The following is an 18,455-nucleotide window of genomic DNA, read 5'->3' on the forward strand; positions in this document are numbered from 1 at the left end:
CCCACCAAGCTCCCCCGTCCCTGGGATTCTCCAGGCAAGAACACTGGAGTGGGTTGCCATTTCCTTCTCCAATGCATGAAAAGGAAAAGCGAAAGTGAAGTTGCTCAGTCATGTCCGACTCTTTGCAACCCCATTGACTGCAGCCTACCAGGCTCCTCCGTCCATGGGATTTTCCAGGCAAGAGTACTGGAGTGGGTGGCCATTGCCTTCTCCAGCTATGAGCATAGGGGTACATATAGTTTTTCAAATTAAGTTTTGTCTGGATATATACCCAGAAGTAGATTGTTAGGTCATATGACAGCTCTACTTTTAATTTTTTGAGGAACCTGCATACTGTTTTCCATAGTGGTTGCACCAATTTGCACTCCCACGAATACTATAGGAGAGTTCCCTTTTGTCTGCACCCTCTCCAGCATTTATTATTTTTAGACTTTTTAAGATGCCCATTATGACTGTGTAAAGTGGTATCTCATTTTGATTTGCATTTCTCTAATAATTAGCAATGCTGAGCATCTTTTCATGCCTATTGATCATCTGTATGTCTTCTTTGGAGAAATGTCTATTTCCGTCTTCTGCCAATTTTTGTATTGGGTTGTTTTTTTCTTGTTGTTGTTGAATTGTTGGAGCTGTTTATATATTTTGGAAATTAAGCCCTTGTCAGTCACATCATTTGCAAATAATTGATCTCAGTCTGTAGGCTGTCTTTTTGTTTTGTTTGTGATTTCCTTTGCTGTACAAAGACTTGTAAGTTTGCTTAGGTTCCATTTGTTTGTTTTCATCTCTATTGCCTTGGGAGACTGATCTAAGAAAGCATTGGTACAATTTATGCCAGAGAATGTTTTGTCTATATTTTCTTCTAGGAGTTTTATGGTATCATGTTTATATTTAAGTCTTTAAGCCATTTTGAGTTTATTGTTTGTATGGTCTGAGGGAGTGTTCTAACTTCATTAATTTACATGCAGCTATCTACTCTCCCAGCACCATGTACTGAACAGACTGTCTTTTCCCCATTGTATATTCTTCCCTCTTTTATCAAAGATTAATTGTCTGTAGGTGTGTGTGTTTACTTCTGGGCTCTCTATTCTGTTCCTTTAATCTGTAGAGCATAACTTTTTTTTTAACATTTATTTTATTGATTGATTGATTTTCGGCTGTGCTGGGTCTTTATTGCTGCAGGGGCTTTTCTCTAGTTGTGGCGAGTGAGAGCTACTCTCCAGCTGTGGTGCATGGGCTTCTCATCGCGGTGGCTTCTCTTGTTGCAGAGGACAGGCTCTAGGGTGCTTGAGCTTCAGTAGTTGTGGCACATGTGCTCAGTAGTTGCGATTCCCAGTCTTAGAGCATAAGTTCAATAGTTGTGGTGCATGGGCCCAGTTGCTCCTCAGCACGCAGGATCCTCCTGAATCAGAGACTGAACCCGTGTCCTCTGCAGTGGCCAGTGGATTCTTTACCACTCAGCCAGCAGGGAAGCTCTGAGCATAACGTTTTCAGTTTCAACTCTATAGAAAATGTACTCATTTTATTTGTAAAATAAACATTGATTCTTTAAAAAAATATCATTATATTGCATTCATAATAGCCAAATTAATTGATCAAATATCCCACACTTCATACTGTTATAATTTGTATTTTCTTTCCCACAGTTATTATTTTTTAATTTAAATTATTTTTATTATTTTTCTTTACAATGTTTTGCAACCCCCACACATATTGATTCTAAAATATTTCCCTCACTCCAAAGTTAGACCCCTTACCCTTTAAGCAGTTTCTTCCCATTCCTCTCCTGAATATCTGGCCATCACTCTTCTGCATTCTAAGTGAATTTGTCTATTTAGAATATTTTATATAATTGGATGATATAGTATGTGACCTTTGTCTGGCTTCTTTCACTTATGCATAGTGCTTCTGAGGTGCATTCATATTGTAATATGTATCAGTACTTCATTCCACTTTATACCTAAATTTGCACCTATATTCTGTTGCATGTATATACCACAGTTTGTTTATTCATTCACCCATTGAAGGACATTTGATCTGTTTTCACGTTTTGGCTTCCATGAACAATGTTACTATAAACATTCTTGTATATGTACTTCTCTGAGTACCTGTTTTCAGTTTGGGGGAGTACATAGCCGGGTCAGACGGTAACTCAATAATTAACTTTTTGAAGAACTACCAAAATGTTTTCCACTGTGGCTGAACCATTTTACATTCCCACCAAATGTCTGAGGGTTCCAATTTTTCTAGATCCTTGCCTTAATATAAATATTGACTTTGTAAGGTTGTTGAGTGGCTTAAAGGAGATGGGAGTTTCAAAAGGGAGAGCAGGGAGCAGGATCCCTCCTGCTCCCTCTCATCACACACAGTGCCCATATCTGTCAAGGGCACACTTGGCCTTGCAGAGTTCACAGCCCCACTGCTCTTCCTCACATAGGTGCCAAGGTGAACGCTTGGTTGTGGGCTGGGATTGGACAGAGTTGGAGGAGGGGTGGCAGGACAAAGGGCTTCCCTGTGATGACATTTCTCTGTCCACATTCATCACAGCTCCCTCTCCGTCTCCCTGTCCAGGCACTGTCTCTCTTGCTATTTGGTCTCCATTCAGAAGGCATTTGTTTTTCTTATAAGCAATTATAGTTAATATTTCTGGAGGGGGAAATGGCAACCCACTCCAATATTCTTGCCAGGATAATCACATGGACAGAGGAATCTGGTGGGCTGCAGTCCACGGGGTCTCAAAGAGTCAGACATGACCTAAGTGACTGAGCACCCATGCATGCATAGCTAATATTTTCCAAGTTTAGTATACAAAGAATGTTGTAATAAAACATATGAAAACAGAAAGGAAAAAATGTGCAGAATTCCACCATATTGAGCAACAGCTGTCATTTTTGTAGTGCTTTGCAAGTTCTTATTCCTAAATGTTCTGAACACAGATCGGTTATTCTCACTTCAATACCCATATGTGTCAGGAGAGAAAATTTGAAATTACCCATGTCTGGGCTCCTCTCTAGAACTCTGGATTCGTTGTTTGAGGTTAAGATCCCAGCATCTACTGTTCTAGGGGCTTCCCTAGTGGTTCAGATGGTAAAGCGTCTGCTTGCAATGCAGGAGACCAGAGTTCGATCCCTGGGTTGGGAAGATCCCCTGGAGAAGGAAATGGCAACCCACTCCAGTGCCCTTGCCTGGAAAATCCCATGGACAGAGGAGCCTGGTGGGCTACATTCTATGGGGTAGCAAAGAGTCGGATACAACTGAGCGACTTCACTTTCACTTTCTTTATAGTATTCATCCATAGCCAAGACTGTGAACCACAAAAGAACATAAAACTTTTTTCTTTGACTTTCAATTTGTAGGTCCATTACCTAAAATTGACAAGTACTGATCACCAGTGTTGGTAAAGGGTGGTGAGAGAGGAGACTGAGCTCTGGACTTGGACTTACTTGGATTAAAAATTGTATACAAACTCACCAAATATTACACCTCAGTTTCCTTACCTTCCACACGGGAACAAAGCTTATTTTGTAAGGTTATTGGGAGTTTAAATAAGATAGCATTAAACTTGAAAAAATTAACAAATATTGATTTATTTTTCTATGGTACCATGTGCCCAAATAGTGCACTTCCATTTAGTGCTCAAAATTCTAAGGCTGGAGGAAACTTAACCCTTACTTGTTGTTGTTGTTTAGTCACTAAGTTGTGTCTGACTTCTTGTGATCCCATGGACTGTAGCCTGCCAGGCTCCTCTGTCCATGGGATTTCCAGGCCAGAATACTGGAGTGGGTTGCCATTTCCTTAGCCAGATGATCTTCCCAACCCAGGAATTGAACCCACGTCTCCTGCATTGGCAGGCATTGGCAGGCATTGGCAGGCAGATTCTTTACCGCTGAGCCACCAGGAAGAGCCCCAACTCTTATTTAGCCTAGCCCGTTATTCCACAAACATGAAAATACCAAGAGGCCATGCTAGGTCTATTGGACACATCATACAATTGTTATATAATTGGGATGACCCTGAGGAGTCTTCTCCTAGCCTAGTATTGTCTATCCCTAGTAATAGAAAATTGACCTTCAATCAAATGGTAATAAAATGTTGAAGGGATTGAATGGAACATACCAGTGAGAACCTTCTTAATTCTGGATTTTGGGCTGGTACTGCTGGATACCATGATGAATAAAAATATTTTCTTTATCTGGAGTGGCTGCCAGAAATTCATAGCACTGGCTGCATACCAGTCATCTAGAGGAAGTCTTCAAGCTTATTCATACCTGGACTTTACCCAGAGTTTTTAATTCAGGATTTAAACGTTCTTTTGGTCTATGGTACACAGAGGGAGCAGGGATTTGCCTGAGGATCAAAAAGAAGGCTTTAGAGAACCTGCTGAGGAGTGATTAAAAATTATCCTACCCATCATTAATTTAACATGTATCTGGAGTAAAATGTCTTTTTCAGGTATTGTATTTGACATCATCTGGGCAAAAGAAGAGAAAAACAGTATACAGTTAAAGCATGGTGGGCAGAAGGTTGGAAATCAAATAACAACAATTTATAATTCCTCCTAAAAGAGATGTAAACAATGTAGAAGCTCCCTGTTTTATAAGAGCAATAAGCCAGGCAAATTCCAAGTAACAAGTGTGGCAGATCTTTGGGGAAAAAAAAACTCAATTTTAACCCTGGATTTTTATTAATTCTGACTTGCAACTGTGTTCTAACAGTTTGGCTCAAAGATACAGATATAGGTGTATCTATTTAGGTGATTTTTTTTTTTAGGTGGAATATATCTATCAATATTTATGGTATAAAAAGTTAGAACTGAGGATTTTTAAAAAATGTATTCTTGATTCATTTTAGAATGACAATAAAATTTTATATATTAACATAAATCATAATTTTATGAGAGATAATTTTAATTTCCCCTCTAAAAAATAGTGATTAAAAACAGCATTGTTTATATATTTTACAAATCTCTTTTGCATCTAGCTTAGGAGGCAGTTGAACTCCCATATCTGCTTCTCTTTTCAATCTATTGTGACATGTTGTTTGGCCTAAGTTTATGAAGAGAACCATGCAGACATGTAGTTGGGAAAGGGAGGAGTATTTTAGTGGCCTTTTGAGATACTGGTGGGAATTATTCTTTGATACTACACCAGACTTGACAAATATAGTTTCTAAAGGTTGGTTGTAGTGTGGAATCTGAAACTATATCAATAAATAGTTCATACTCTGTACATTGATGAGAGAATGAGTCAGATTGTGTCTTAGTATTACTAAGAAAATAGTTTTTATCTCATTGAAGACTGTATTTTGAGAGTTTCTGCTATAATCCCGAGACAATGATGATTTTACACGCACCTGGCAGGGGTGAGACACCCTTCTTAAACCTTGGATTGAAGAAAACTGAAGAAAATTGAGCTAGATAAACATCAAGAAACAAAACACCCATTTTGAAAGGATCATATAGCAAAGCTAAGAAGCAGGAAGAATAACTAGACAGATTCAGTTTATAATCCTCCCCCCAAACAAAGTCTTTTTGAACAGAAAACTCTGCAAGGGTAGAGTTTACTCATAGTATTGCTAAGGGGACATGCAGAGGAGACTTAGGAGAGAACCTAAAGTAAAGCACCAAAAAATCCTACCCTGAACTCACATGTCCCCACCCTGGGCTTCACCCTTGCCATTTTCAAGGTCTTTGTCTCACTGCTGCTGCTGCTGCTAAGTTGCTTCAGTCGTGTCCGACTCTGTGCCACCCCATGGACTGCAGCCTACCAGGCTTTTCCATCCCTGGGATTCTCCAGGCAAGAACACTGGAGTGGGTTGCCATTTCCTTCTCCAATGCATGAAAGTGAAAGTGAAGTCGCTCAGTCGTGTCTGACTCTCAGTGACCCCATGGACTGCAGCCTACCAGGCTCCTCCATCCATGGCATTTTCCGGGCAGCAGTACTGGCGTGGGTGCCATTGCCTTCTCCCCTTTGTCTCACATCACCTCCCAAATTACACCAAATTGTTGTGGCTTTCCAGGTGGCCCTAGTGGAAAAGAATCCACTTGCTAATGCAGGAGATGTAAGAGATGCGAGTTCAATCTCTAGGTTGGGAAGATACCCTGGAGAAGGAAATGGCAACCCACTCCAGTGGAGAATCCCCTGGACAGAGGAGCTTGGTGGGTACAGTCCCATGGGGTTACAAAAAGTCAGGCATGAATAAAGCTAGCACATTGTATAAAATAAAACACACACTCTGAATTTATAATCAGACTTTCAGTTCAGTTCAGTTGCTCAGTCGGGTCCGACTCTTTGAGACCCCCACAGACTGCAGCACACCAGGCTTCTTGTTCATCCCCAACTTACAGAGCTTGCTCAAACTCATGTCCATCCAGTTGGTGATGCAATCCAACCATCTTATCCTTTGTCGTCCCCTTCTCCTGGCTTCAATCTTTCCCAGCATCAGGGTCTTTTCCAGTGAGTCAGCTCTTCGTATCAGGTGGCCAAAGTATTGGAGTTTCAGTTTCAGCATCAGTCCTTCCAATGAATATTCAGGACTGTTTTCCTTTAGGATGGACTGGTTGGATCTCCTTGCAGTCCAAAGGACTCTCAAGAGTCTTCTCCAACACCACAGTTCAAAAGCATCAATTCTTCAGCACTTAGCTTTCTTTACAGTTCAACTCTCACATCCATATATGACTACTGGAAAAACCATAGCTTTGTCTAGACAGCAAAGTAATGTCTCTGCTTTTTAATATGCTGTCTAGGTTGGTCATAACTTTTCCTCCAAGGAGCAAGTATCTTTTAATTTCATGGCTGCAGTCACCATCTGCAGTGATTTTGGAGCCCCCCAAAATAAAGTCTGTCACTGTTTCTATTGTTTCCCCATCTATTCGCCATGAAGTGATGGGACCAGATGCCATGATCTTAGTTTTATGAATGTTGAGTTTAAAGCCAACTTTTTCACTCTTCATTAACTTTCATCAAGAGGCTCTTTAGTTTCTCTTCGCTTTCTGCCGTAACAGTGGTGTCATCTGCATATCTGAGGTTATTGATATTTCTCCCGGCAATCTTGATTCCAGCTTGTGCTTCATCCAGCCCAGCATTTCTCATGATATACTCTGCATATAAGTTAAATAAGCAGGGTGACAATATACAGCCTCGATGTACTCCTTTCCCAATTTTCAAGCAGTCCATTGTTCTATGTTCTATGTTCTATGTTCTATGTCTGGTTCTGTTGCTTCTTGATCTGTATATAGATTTCTCATGAGGCAGGTAAGATAGTCTGGTATTTCCATCTCTTAAGAATTGTCCATAGTTTGTTATGATCCACACAAAGGCTTTGGTATAGTCAATAAAGCAGAAGTAGATGTTTTTATGGAATTCTCTTGCTTTTTCAGTGATCCAGCGGATGTTGGCAATTTGATCTCTGGTTCCTCTGCCTTTTGTAAATCCAGCTTAAACATCTGTAAGTTCTCGGTTCACATACTGTTGAAGCTTCACTTGGAGAATTTTGAGCATTACTTTGCTGGCATGGGGCTTCCCTGATAGCTCAATTGGTAAAGAATCCACCTGCAACGCAGGAGACCCCAGTTCAATTCCTGGGTTGGGAAGATCCATTGGAGAAAGGGTAGGCTACCCACTCCAGTATTCTTGGCCTTCCCTTGTGGCTCAGCTAGTAGTAAAGAATATGCCTGCAATGCAGGATACCTGGGTTTGATCCCTGGGTTGGGAAGATCCCCTGGAGAAGGGAAAGTTTACCCATTCCAGTATTCTGGCCTCAAGAATTCCATGGACTGGGGTCATAAAGAATCAGACATGGCTCAGTCACTTTCACTTTGACTTTGCTAGTATGTGAGATGAGTGCAATTGTGTGGTAGTTTGAACATTCTTGGCATTGCCTTTGTTTGGGATTGGAATGAAAACTGACCTTTTCCAATCCTGTGGCCACTGCTGAGTTTTCCAGGTTTGCTGGCATATTGAGTGCAGCACTTTCACAGCATCGTATTTTAGGATTTGAAATAGCTCAACTGGAATTCCATCACCTTCACTAGTTTTGTTAATAGTGATGCTTCCTAAGGCCCACTTGATTTCACATTCCAGGATGTCTGTCTCTAGGTGAGTGATCACACCATCGTGGTTATCAGGGTCATTAAGATCTTTTTTGTGTAGTTCTGTGTATTCTTGCCACCTCTTTTTCATATCTTCTGCTTCTGTTAGGTCCATACCATTCCTGCCCTTTAATGTGCCCATCTTTGCATGAAATATTCCCTTGGTATTCTAATTTTCTTGAAGAGATCTCTAGTCTTCCCCATTCTATTGTTTTCCTCTATTTCTTCACATTGATCACTGAGGAAGGCTTTCTTATCTCTCCTTTCTATTCTTTGGAACTCTGCATTCAGTTGGGTATATCTTTCCTTTTCTCCTTTGCCTTTTGCTTCTCTTCTTTTTGCTGCATCTCAAAACTGCACCACAGAAAAGGAGGGAATACACAGCAGGCCAAAGCCAAAGATCACCCTGAATATCTGAAAGTGTTAGTTGCTCAGTTGTCTGTAACTCTTTGCAACCCCATGGACTGTAGCCTGCGAGGCTCCTTTGTCCATGGGATTCTCCAGGCAAGAACAGTGGAGTGGGTAGTGATTCCCTTCTCCAGGGGATCTTCTCAACCTAGGGATCAAACCAGGTCTCCTGCATTGCAGGCAGATTCTTTACCATCTGAGCCACCAGGGAAGCCCCAAAGATTACCCTAATGAATGGTTTTGGTAGAAAATTATAGTTTCTGAAAAATCTTGACCTGGGTATTAATGAAAGGTATCCTTAGGTCACATTCTACCATGTGTACCAAGAGACATAGAATCATATATTCACTCTTTTCTGTTAGGTTGATAAAGTTCAAGTCCTCTGTCCCTTAGGTGCTCTGACAACCACCTTACATGAAAAATCAACCAGAAACTAAAACCAAAGTCTGGTCCCAAGCCTGTTTAGAGATCAGCCTCAGGTGCCATCTCTAAGGGTGTAGTCAAGAGGACTCATCAGATTCACAGTTCTACCAGAATTGTTGTTCGGTCCCCAGTGAATTCCTCCTCTTCCAGTCCTACGATATACTTTTTATTTTAGTCTTCCTGACTCCTGAAATTGATGCTATTGGCCTGTCCCATGACTATTGAAACAGTTTTCTCCACTGTGTCTAGTTCACTACTCTCCATGGATTTCCTCTGGCCTCGCCTCTTGCTTGATCATTCTTCTCCTTACTCCTAAAATGTTGGCATTTCTAAGGCCTGCCCTTTATTTCCCACCTCTTTTGTCCTCCCAGGATGATTAATTCTGTTCTCAAAGCAATCTTACGACTCTTAAAATGTACCATTTTTTGAGCAGTTATATGTTGAGAACTGTTTTTATTTCTTCATATTTTTTAATCTCACTTAAATCTTATAACAACCTTGAAAGGCTCTTAATAGTATTCCTGTTTTACTCCAAAATGTTACATTCCTTGTTCAAATCACAGCTTGAAAGATCTGGGATTTGGTCTTAGATATGACTGCAAACTATTGTTTTAAACTTACCATACGCCACCCAATATAATACCAACCCCAGTTTTGGTCTTAGACTGGAGACCAGGGCTTTTCACCTTTAGGGCACTACAGAGACATCAGTGAAAGTGTTTTAAATAGAGATGCTCTTTGTCCTTTTTCACTGTTACTTAATAAAAAATCTTGGTAGATGGTTTTGATGCATGCTGTTAATACAATGATGAACTTGATACTTATGTTCAGCTTTCTGTTGGGTCATCACCTAGATGCCTACCAGAAACTTTGACTTTGACACGAACAAACTGAACCTACATTCTCTCAAATCTCCCCTTCTTGTATTTCAGATATTGTTAATATGTCACCATTCACACAAAGATAGACATTTGGGAGTCATCCTGGAATCCTTCTGCTCCTTCATTTTCCTTATCCTCTTGGCTCCAAATCCTGTGGAATTTAGCTGGGAGATGTTTGTACTGCTGCTTCCATTACCTGTCACCTCCAAACTAGTCTCCTTGCTTTTAGTCTCTCCACACTACAGTTCCATCCTACATCTTACTGCCTTCTTAATTTTTTTAAGAAGTGTCTTTTACCATGTTAATCATTCTTTTATTGACTTACACAAAGGGAAGTGAGTTTTAAATTGCAGTCAAAATATCACAAAGCAAAACCATGGCAATTTAATGGTGTATTGGGTATTTTCAAATTTTATCTTCTGCTATTTGACCTTTGAACTGTATTTCGGATGTGAGCAGATGCTGGTGATACTTTCAGGAAATCATGAGAGAAGACTGAAGATGAGAGTGTTAAACAGGAAGATTTCTGTTTTTCGCATTCTGAATTGTAATGCTTGTAAATGAAAGTCGCTCAGTTGCGTCCAACTCTTTGTGACCCCATGGACTATACAGGGGGATTTTCCAGGCCAAGAATACTGGAGTGGGTAGCCTATCTGTTCTCCAGCAGATATTCCTGACCCAGGAATCGAACTGGGGTCTCCTGTGTTGCAGGCAGATTCTTTACCAACTGAGCTATCAGGGAAGCCCCAATGCTTGTAAAGAGAATCCCTATAAGTAGTTGTATTGAAATGAAGAGAAACAAGGAATCAGACAGCTAGGCTATGTGCTTAGTTGCTTAATTGTGTCTGACTCTTTGGAACCCATGGACTATATAGCCTGCCAGGCTCCTTTGTCCCATGGAATTTCCCAGGCAAGAATACTGGAGTGGGTTGTCATTTGCTTCACCAGGGGCTCTTCCCAACGCAGGGATCTCACGCACATCTGCTGCATCTCATGCATTGGCAGGCAGATTCTATACCACTGTTCCACCTGGGACACCCAAGTGTCAACCTTTCTGTTGATACGATTTAAATAGTAAGCTCTGCCTTGAAGGTATCCACATTTGGATATGTTTATGAATTAGTTGGTAATCCAGTTGTGTTTTTCAACTTGTGGGGCACAGATCTGGGGAGTTTGGTAATTTTATAGCAAGGAATTAGTGAATGTGGATGCCGCTGTTTCATTGTCTACAAGTAATGTAATTGATACATCTATAAAATGTTTTTCAAGTGAATATAATGGTGAATGAAATATAAACTTAATGTGTCATAGTCGGTTGTTTCTTTATACATTTTGCTGTCAATGGATAGCCAATTACAACTACTCTCATGTGACTTGTTTAAAATTTAAGTTAGGAAGAGTTCCACATGCTTGAAAGGGTTAACAAGCATTGATTTAGTTGATACACAGCTCAAAAATGTACAGTTTTTAAAATATTTCAAGTGGAAATGCTGAAATGAAGATGGATATAGTACTCCGGAATTTCTGGAAAGATCTAAGTTTACAATATAAATTTGGGGATCAGCATGCAAATATTTTTAAAGTCATGATACTAGGTTAGATTACTGAGTGAATAATGACTGTGGATTAAGAAAACAATAATAAGGGTGTCCAAGGACTAAACTGTAGGGCTCTCTGGTATTAAGGAATTAAGATGATGATAAAGAACCAGCAAAGCAGACATAGTGCCTAGTAAAAAGAGAGGGAAATGAAGAGAATATGAATCCTGAAAGCTAAGCATTTAAAGGACAATGATTGACTCTCAAATGTTGCTAAAAGGTCAGCTAAGGTGAGGACTAAGAAATGACTTTGGACTTTGAAATGTCAGGGTACTGATGACTCTCAGACAATAGTAATTTTTGTGGCATATGGGAGAGAAGTCCTTTTGGAGTGAGTGTAGAAGAAAGTTGGAGATGGGCAATTTCAGCCATTGGAAGAATTTTGCTGTGAGGTTAAAAAGAGAGATGGAGCAGTAGACAGAGAAATAGAATTACAGAGTCAAGAATTTGTTGCTGTTTGTAAGGTGAGAAAAATAATAGCATGATCACACGCTGAGGGAAAAGTTCCTGGAGAGAACCATTTCAGCTGTGTTAATACTACTATTTAGCCCCTTCCTGGTTTTAAGCTGGATTACATATTCTTATAATTACATGTCTATTTTTAGTCATTAAGCTTTAGACTCCTAGGACTGCTGAATGCTGTTTCAGTGAACTGCCTCTACCCTTCCTTCAAAGCACTGTTTGTTCAGGTCAACAGCAACATCCTCATTAAGAGAGCTAATGGTTAATTTTCTGCTCCATGACTCCTTAATGCGATGATTTTGACCCCTCCTCCTACTTGTTGCAGCTCTTCCGTCAGCCTTCAGGCCAGCACTCTCTCCTGACTCTCCTTTCCCTAACCTCTACACCTTCTCAGTCCCTTTCGCCTGCTCCTGCCCTGCCTGCCTCTTCAGTGTTGGCATCTCCAAGGCCTTGCCTTTGAGCGTTGTCTCTCATGGACTCCCTCCCACAATTATCACATCCAATCCTTTGGTTTCAGTTTTTACCTCTATTCGTGGTTCAATAACCTATGTAATAATAATAGCATCTAACATTTACTGAGATTTCACTATTATGTGTCAGGCACTTTGCTAATTTCTTTATCTGCCTTGTCTGCCTTCCACCCACACTAAAAACTCCTCTGAATATTACTATCCTCATTTTCAAATGGGCAAGTTTTTGCTCAATAAGGCTCTGAATCTTGCCCCAATCCCAGGGAGTTAGCAAATGGCAGAGCTTTGATTGAACTTACTGTCTGTCTGACTCTAAAGCTGTTGTACTTTACTATGCTTTATTGTCATCTAAAAGTCTAACTCAGATCTCCCTAGTTTTAAACTGGCATATCCATCCAACTGCCTAATGGACATAGCTCAGGCCACTGCTCCAGTATTCTTGCCTGGAGAATCCCATGGACAGAGAAGCCTGGTGGGCTCCAGTCCATTAGGTCACAAAGAGTTGGACAAGACTAAAGTAACTTAGCATGCATGCAGGCATTTCTATCTTAATAGGTACTAACCTAAACATATCCCAACCTCTTCCCTCCCCTGTAGATGCACCTGTTCTAATATTTCCTCCTCTGATATTCCTTATTTCCTATTGTGGTTTCTCTTTCAATCCAGTGCCCAAATTTAGACTGTTCTGGATTTTCCCTCTCCCTCTCCCTCATACCCACTGTCTCCACATCCATCAGGTTCTGCATCCCAGTGCCGCTGACATTCTCCTCTGCTTTCTCATTGACTTCCTGCTGGTAGGCTCCCCATTGCAGTTGGTTCTCCCCACAGTTGTTGAGGTTAGCTCTTGAAAAAGTCAATCTGATCATTTCATTGCACTCATGAACGTCTCATGACCCTTGTCACCTCCACTGTCCTTTCCATTCTATTTACAACATCACTCTATACTTGCCCTTGCCACTCTCGCCTATCAGAGGCATCAAGAACGCACATGATCAATTATTAATATATGATATATGTGGACACTCTTACATGCTGAAGAACACAAAATGAGTTTCAAAGTCTTCACTGAATTTTAAGTGGCTTATCACATATTTCTCAATCAACGGAAGGCTGACATACAACAATTGTTATATGTATAAACTGCTCAATATTTTGACATTAAAAAAGACATTCTTGTTTAGAACTACATACAACAAGATTATTCTCATGTGAAACTCTTGTTTTGATTAATATTCTCAGCTAGAGCTGTTCTCTGGCTGGGGATCCTGCATATAGGGGATATTGATTTTACATCATAGAGTTGGGTAAAATGTGAGTGACCGAGTGGGGATGGGCAAGTGGGAACAGAGAAGGATGAGGACACCTATTCCAGAGTCTTTTCAAAACAGGAGTAGAAGGAACTATCTCTACAGCCTTAATAGCTGAACTAAAACAATTTTAAAAGTGACTCTGCTCCTTTGTTGCTGCTGCTGCTGCTGCTGCTAAGTTGCTTCAGTTGTGTCGGACTCTGACCGACCCCATAGATGGCAGCCTACCAGGCTCCTCCATCCCTGGGATTCTCCAGGTAAGAGTACTGGAGTGGGTTGCCGTTAGCTTCCAATAAAAAATGCATGTGAAGATCGGAAAAGAGATTATACTTGATAATATGCTATATTTTAACACAGCACAACCTGGATCTCACTTGGACCCTGAAATAAAAAGGATAATCTTCTTATACAGATCAGTCTCCCAGACAAGAGGCCAAGGTTGTGGACAAGGGATTCTGGGTTCGGATCCCTTTGAGTTCAAATCCTGATAACTCTGTGATACCAAGTCCTGTCCTATCTCTGATTCTCAATTATCTTTAAATAAGGGGAAATCTTATTTGAAAGGTAAATGTAAGGGTTTCTTAGATGAAAAATTAACACTTACTGATCTGAACTCCTACACTGGAATGCTGTAAATAGCTCATGTCTGTTTAATTTTAACAGAATTATAAGAGTAGAAGAAACACCAAAGTTTGTTTATTTCAGCATCATTATTTTACAGATGTGGAAACCCAAGAAGATCAAGAGACATAAACTATTTGTATACTTGTGAATAGACTTCAATATTCTAGTTTCCTAACCGAGCATCATTAACATGCTTTGATGGGACTGTTAGGAACTCACAGCTAGCTAGGAGACTCATACCTCTATTCAGTTACCAACATTATAAGGCTGGAACATCAACTGTAAGTCAAGTGCGAGCCATAGGAAGGAAGGATTCATTTTCCTGAGGACCACAAGGAAAGCTTCATCCGGTTCATTATAGAGAGTGGAGAACATTCTATTCTTCTCACTTATTCCACTGCAACTCACCATTACTAAATTCAACAGGAATTTACTTTAAGGTGTTATTAACATCAATGAAGCTTTTTATTATCATGTACTTTTTCTTAGTCAATACATACTCAAGGACAGGTACTATCATGTAATTGTCTAACAATTATATAGTTTTTAAATTCTAGAAAATGGACCTACCTACAAAAAGATTGAGCAAAAACAATTTAGTAGATATTTAAAAGATATTTAAAGACTTTATTTTAATTAATGCTCTCAAGGCTTAACAAATACAGTCTTGTGTTGCCAATTACATTTTGGGGATGGGGAACAGGCATACAGGTTTTACTTGACAGAGGAGGTTTTTATTCTGGTTTCTTAGGGACTGAAGGTCAAATAATTTTCAATGCTCCCTGGCAGCTTTTAGCATGAGATTTCAGTATTCAATAATGAGATAAGATCATTATCTCAGAATGAGATAAGATCATTATCTCGGAATGAGATGAGACAAGGGAAAACAGGCCAACATAATTTAGTTTTTTTTTTTAATTTTATTTTATTTCTAAACTTTACATAATTGTATTAGTTTTGCCAAATATCAAAATGAATCCGCCACAGATATACACGTGCTCCCCATCCTGAACCCTCCTCCCTCCTCCCTCCCCACACCATCCCTCTGGGTCGTCCCAGTGCACTAGCCCCAAGCATTGGATAATTGAGAGAATATGAATCATTTTCCACGCTAGTTTTTTGTTGATGTTTAGTTGCTAAGTCTAACTCTTTGTGACCCTATGGACTGTAACCCACCAGGCTCCCCTGTCCGTGGGATTTCTCAGAATATTGGAGTGGATTGCCATTTCCTTCTCCAGAAGATCTTCCCCACCCAGGGATAGAACCCACGTCCCTTGCATTGGCAGGCGGGTTCTTTATGGCTGAGCCATCTGGGAAGCTTCCACTGTAGTCTAATCCACCACAAACTCAGTGTTATGACTTAAGACCGATGTGTGGGGTCAGGCTGTGATAGGAAGCAGATGGCACACTCCAGTTAGGACTGATCAGAAGTGTGGACAGGGTTTGGGAAAGCAGGATGGCTCGGCACCTCAGGGCTAGGCCTGAAGGAGGTGAGGAGGTAGCAGCGCCTGGAATCTGCCGGTAAGGAGGAAAAGCGGTCAGCACACAGGAGCTGCAGGAGAGGAGCTCTGTGGTGGGTGAGGCAGGAAAAGAGATGACCTTCTCCTTCCCACCCTCTGCAGCTCCTTGAAGTAGAACCATTTAGCCACTCCCAGTGAAAGAGGAGGGCAGGGAAGCCAGGGCATAAGCTTGAAAGTGGCTCTGAAGGGACAAGCAAAAGACATCCAGTACAGTACCACCAACCACACCAGGTAACATATCAAATGATATCTGTCTTCTGCTACCTAGATGAGGTGGAAAGGGAAATGGGATTTATACTATTATGATTCAATTCTTTATGATTCAATTCAAACAGTATGTGTGTGGCTAAATCCCTCAATTTCTCATATTTTTACATTGTAAAATGTGGGTAGAAAACCTACTTTGCAAATTGTCCTTAGGTTTGAGATAGTACTAATATATAGGATATGTGTGTGTACTCAGTTGCTCAGTCAGTCTGACTCTGCAACCACACGGACTGTAGCCCACCAGGCTCCTCTGTCCATGGGATTTTCTAGGCAAGAATACTGGAGTGGGTTGCCTTTTCCTACTCCAAGGGATCTTCCCAACCCAGGTATTGAACCTGAGTTTCTTAAGTCTCCTGCATTGGCAGGAGGATTCTTTACACTAAGCCACCTGAGAAACCTGTAGTATACAGAATAGGACATAGCAAAGTCTATTTGATGCTGAAAAGTTTAGGGAAATAAAGAACTTAGTCCTCTAACATCTTTGCCATCAACTTGTGTCTACTACATGCTCTGTTCTTAGGGAATTTATATCCTTGGCAATTACTGAACTAGTTGGGAATGTATTACATGAGGATATCAAACCTGTATCCTCAACAAACATTGACTGTAGTCTGATCTCAGTATGTCTCTGCACATGTAAGTTTACTATTTCTTAATTTATTTTGGTGCTGATGTAACCAATAAAACACACATTTACCATAGAGTGTTATGAAGTCATGGGGCCTCGTTTATTTTTATCACAGCGTGTTTTCTCTATCAAAGAGACACTGAAAGTGCTCTACCTTCTTGTGGGGGCAGGTCAAGAACACCTTTTTAAACAAAATTCTATAAGGAATCTTTGTACTTAAAAGGTTTAGGGACCACTCATCTATTTTGGTTTTATGTATCAACATGACTTGAATCTTACAAAGAAATATTAGGCCTTAAATTTATTTTTCTGAGGGAAAGTCTTTCCCGGTTCTGCATAATAAATTTGAGGAAGTTAAATTTGTTAGAAGTTCAACAGTGCCTTTAAAATGGCGAGTCTCCATGCAGATAATAAATAGGAAAAAGTCTAATTTTAGGGTAATTCTCCAATATAGGAATGGGGATGAAATCTAGAAAATATATTTTGTCCTGAACAGAAATCATTCATGTTTAGCAAAAATAACAGAGGCTATATTAGCCCTTTTCTCCTCTGTCAGCATTTCCAGTATAACCCAGATCTTCTTGTCATTCTGTTCCACAGGCAGATGTGATGAAAAGAAAAAGGCGTGGGGATCCAGACAAACACGGCTTCACAGCCTGGATCCACAACTATTAGGTGTGTAAATTTGGATAATATTCTTCTAACTGGGTCTAATGTAAAAATAACCAGATTGCAATGCTATGGGGTTTTTTTGATGAGATAGTTGATAATATGGGGATGAAAAAATTGATTTCCCTCCTTGGGTGCTATAACTCTTTAGAACTCTCATCACTTTAGTACTTAAAAATTTCAGGATTTGGAAGGACCTCTAGTAGTCTCTCATTTGCTTATTTTAAAGATGGAAATGTAAAGAGGTTATAGAAGGTATCTAATGATCATATTACTATATAAGTCATAAAATTCAGACTGGAATGGAACTCAGTCTTTTTCCAGAAAGCGTAACTTGTCAACGATCAAATGTAATGAGTAATTGAATCAAATCGAGTACACGTATCCACTGAGCCGGTCCTGGGACTCAAAAGGTGAAGAAGTCGACATAGCCAACAAGGTGACAATCTGGTTGAGCGCCAATACAACCCCATAAGACGTCTGACGATCCGTCACAAGACAAATACACTGAGCATATGCTCAGAGGGAGGAGAAATGTAACTCTGTCTGAGGTAGAAGAACCTAAAGAAATCTAACTTGCATTTAATAAAAGGTGGAGACCCTTTCAGCCATCTGCCTCAGTATTTATTAATTTAGCAAATATATGTGTATCCACAGCTATGTATCAGATGCTGTCTTATAGTAAGGAAGAAATAAAGTGTTAAACATTTGGCAGTTGAGGACATGAGGAAGATACGCTGCAGAAGGCATATTGCAATCAGTTACTGATGATTTCGCTAAGAACAAACCAGGTACGAAAGTTTAATGAATTGTCAGAACAGCAGGTAAGGCCATCCTACGTGTCAGTGGGGTACCTGGCCAGACCTCTGAGGTTATCCTTCAGCAGAGGCACTAACGCTTTAAGACGCGGGAGCCGTTCCTCCGCCTCCATCGCTCTGCATCCTGTCCTGGCCAGGCTACAGCGTCTATACGCCCCGCGGGCCACGCCCCTGCGCGTTGGTTGGTCTTTCCAGAAGTGATGAAACTTCCCGCAAGCATTACAGGAGCTGGGAGGGTATAAAGTGAGGGGTGAGAGGAAAACCCCCAACCTGCAAGCCGCAGCTGGGCCCGCGGGG

At 40.5% G+C, this 18,455-nt stretch overlaps 1 protein-coding gene across 4 annotated transcripts in view; it reads left to right on the plus strand.

The window, feature by feature from the left end:
• The window catches only part of ASNS (asparagine synthetase (glutamine-hydrolyzing)), a 148,063-nt gene that overhangs the window by 107,969 nt on the left and 21,639 nt on the right, over window positions 1-18,455 (plus strand). For all 4 annotated transcript variants that reach the window (XM_010839734.1, XM_010839733.1, XM_010839732.1 and 1 more), the window contains one exon: window positions 17,272-17,346. The gene's annotated coding sequence lies outside the window, so the exon portion shown is untranslated. The remainder of the gene's footprint in view (window positions 1-17,271; window positions 17,347-18,455) is intronic.

Source organism: Bison bison, unplaced genomic scaffold (assembly GCF_000754665.1).
Source record: "Bison bison bison isolate TAMUID 2011002044 unplaced genomic scaffold, Bison_UMD1.0 scf7180017864134, whole genome shotgun sequence".
In the NCBI taxonomy this organism is placed as follows: Eukaryota; Metazoa; Chordata; class Mammalia; order Artiodactyla; family Bovidae; genus Bison; species Bison bison.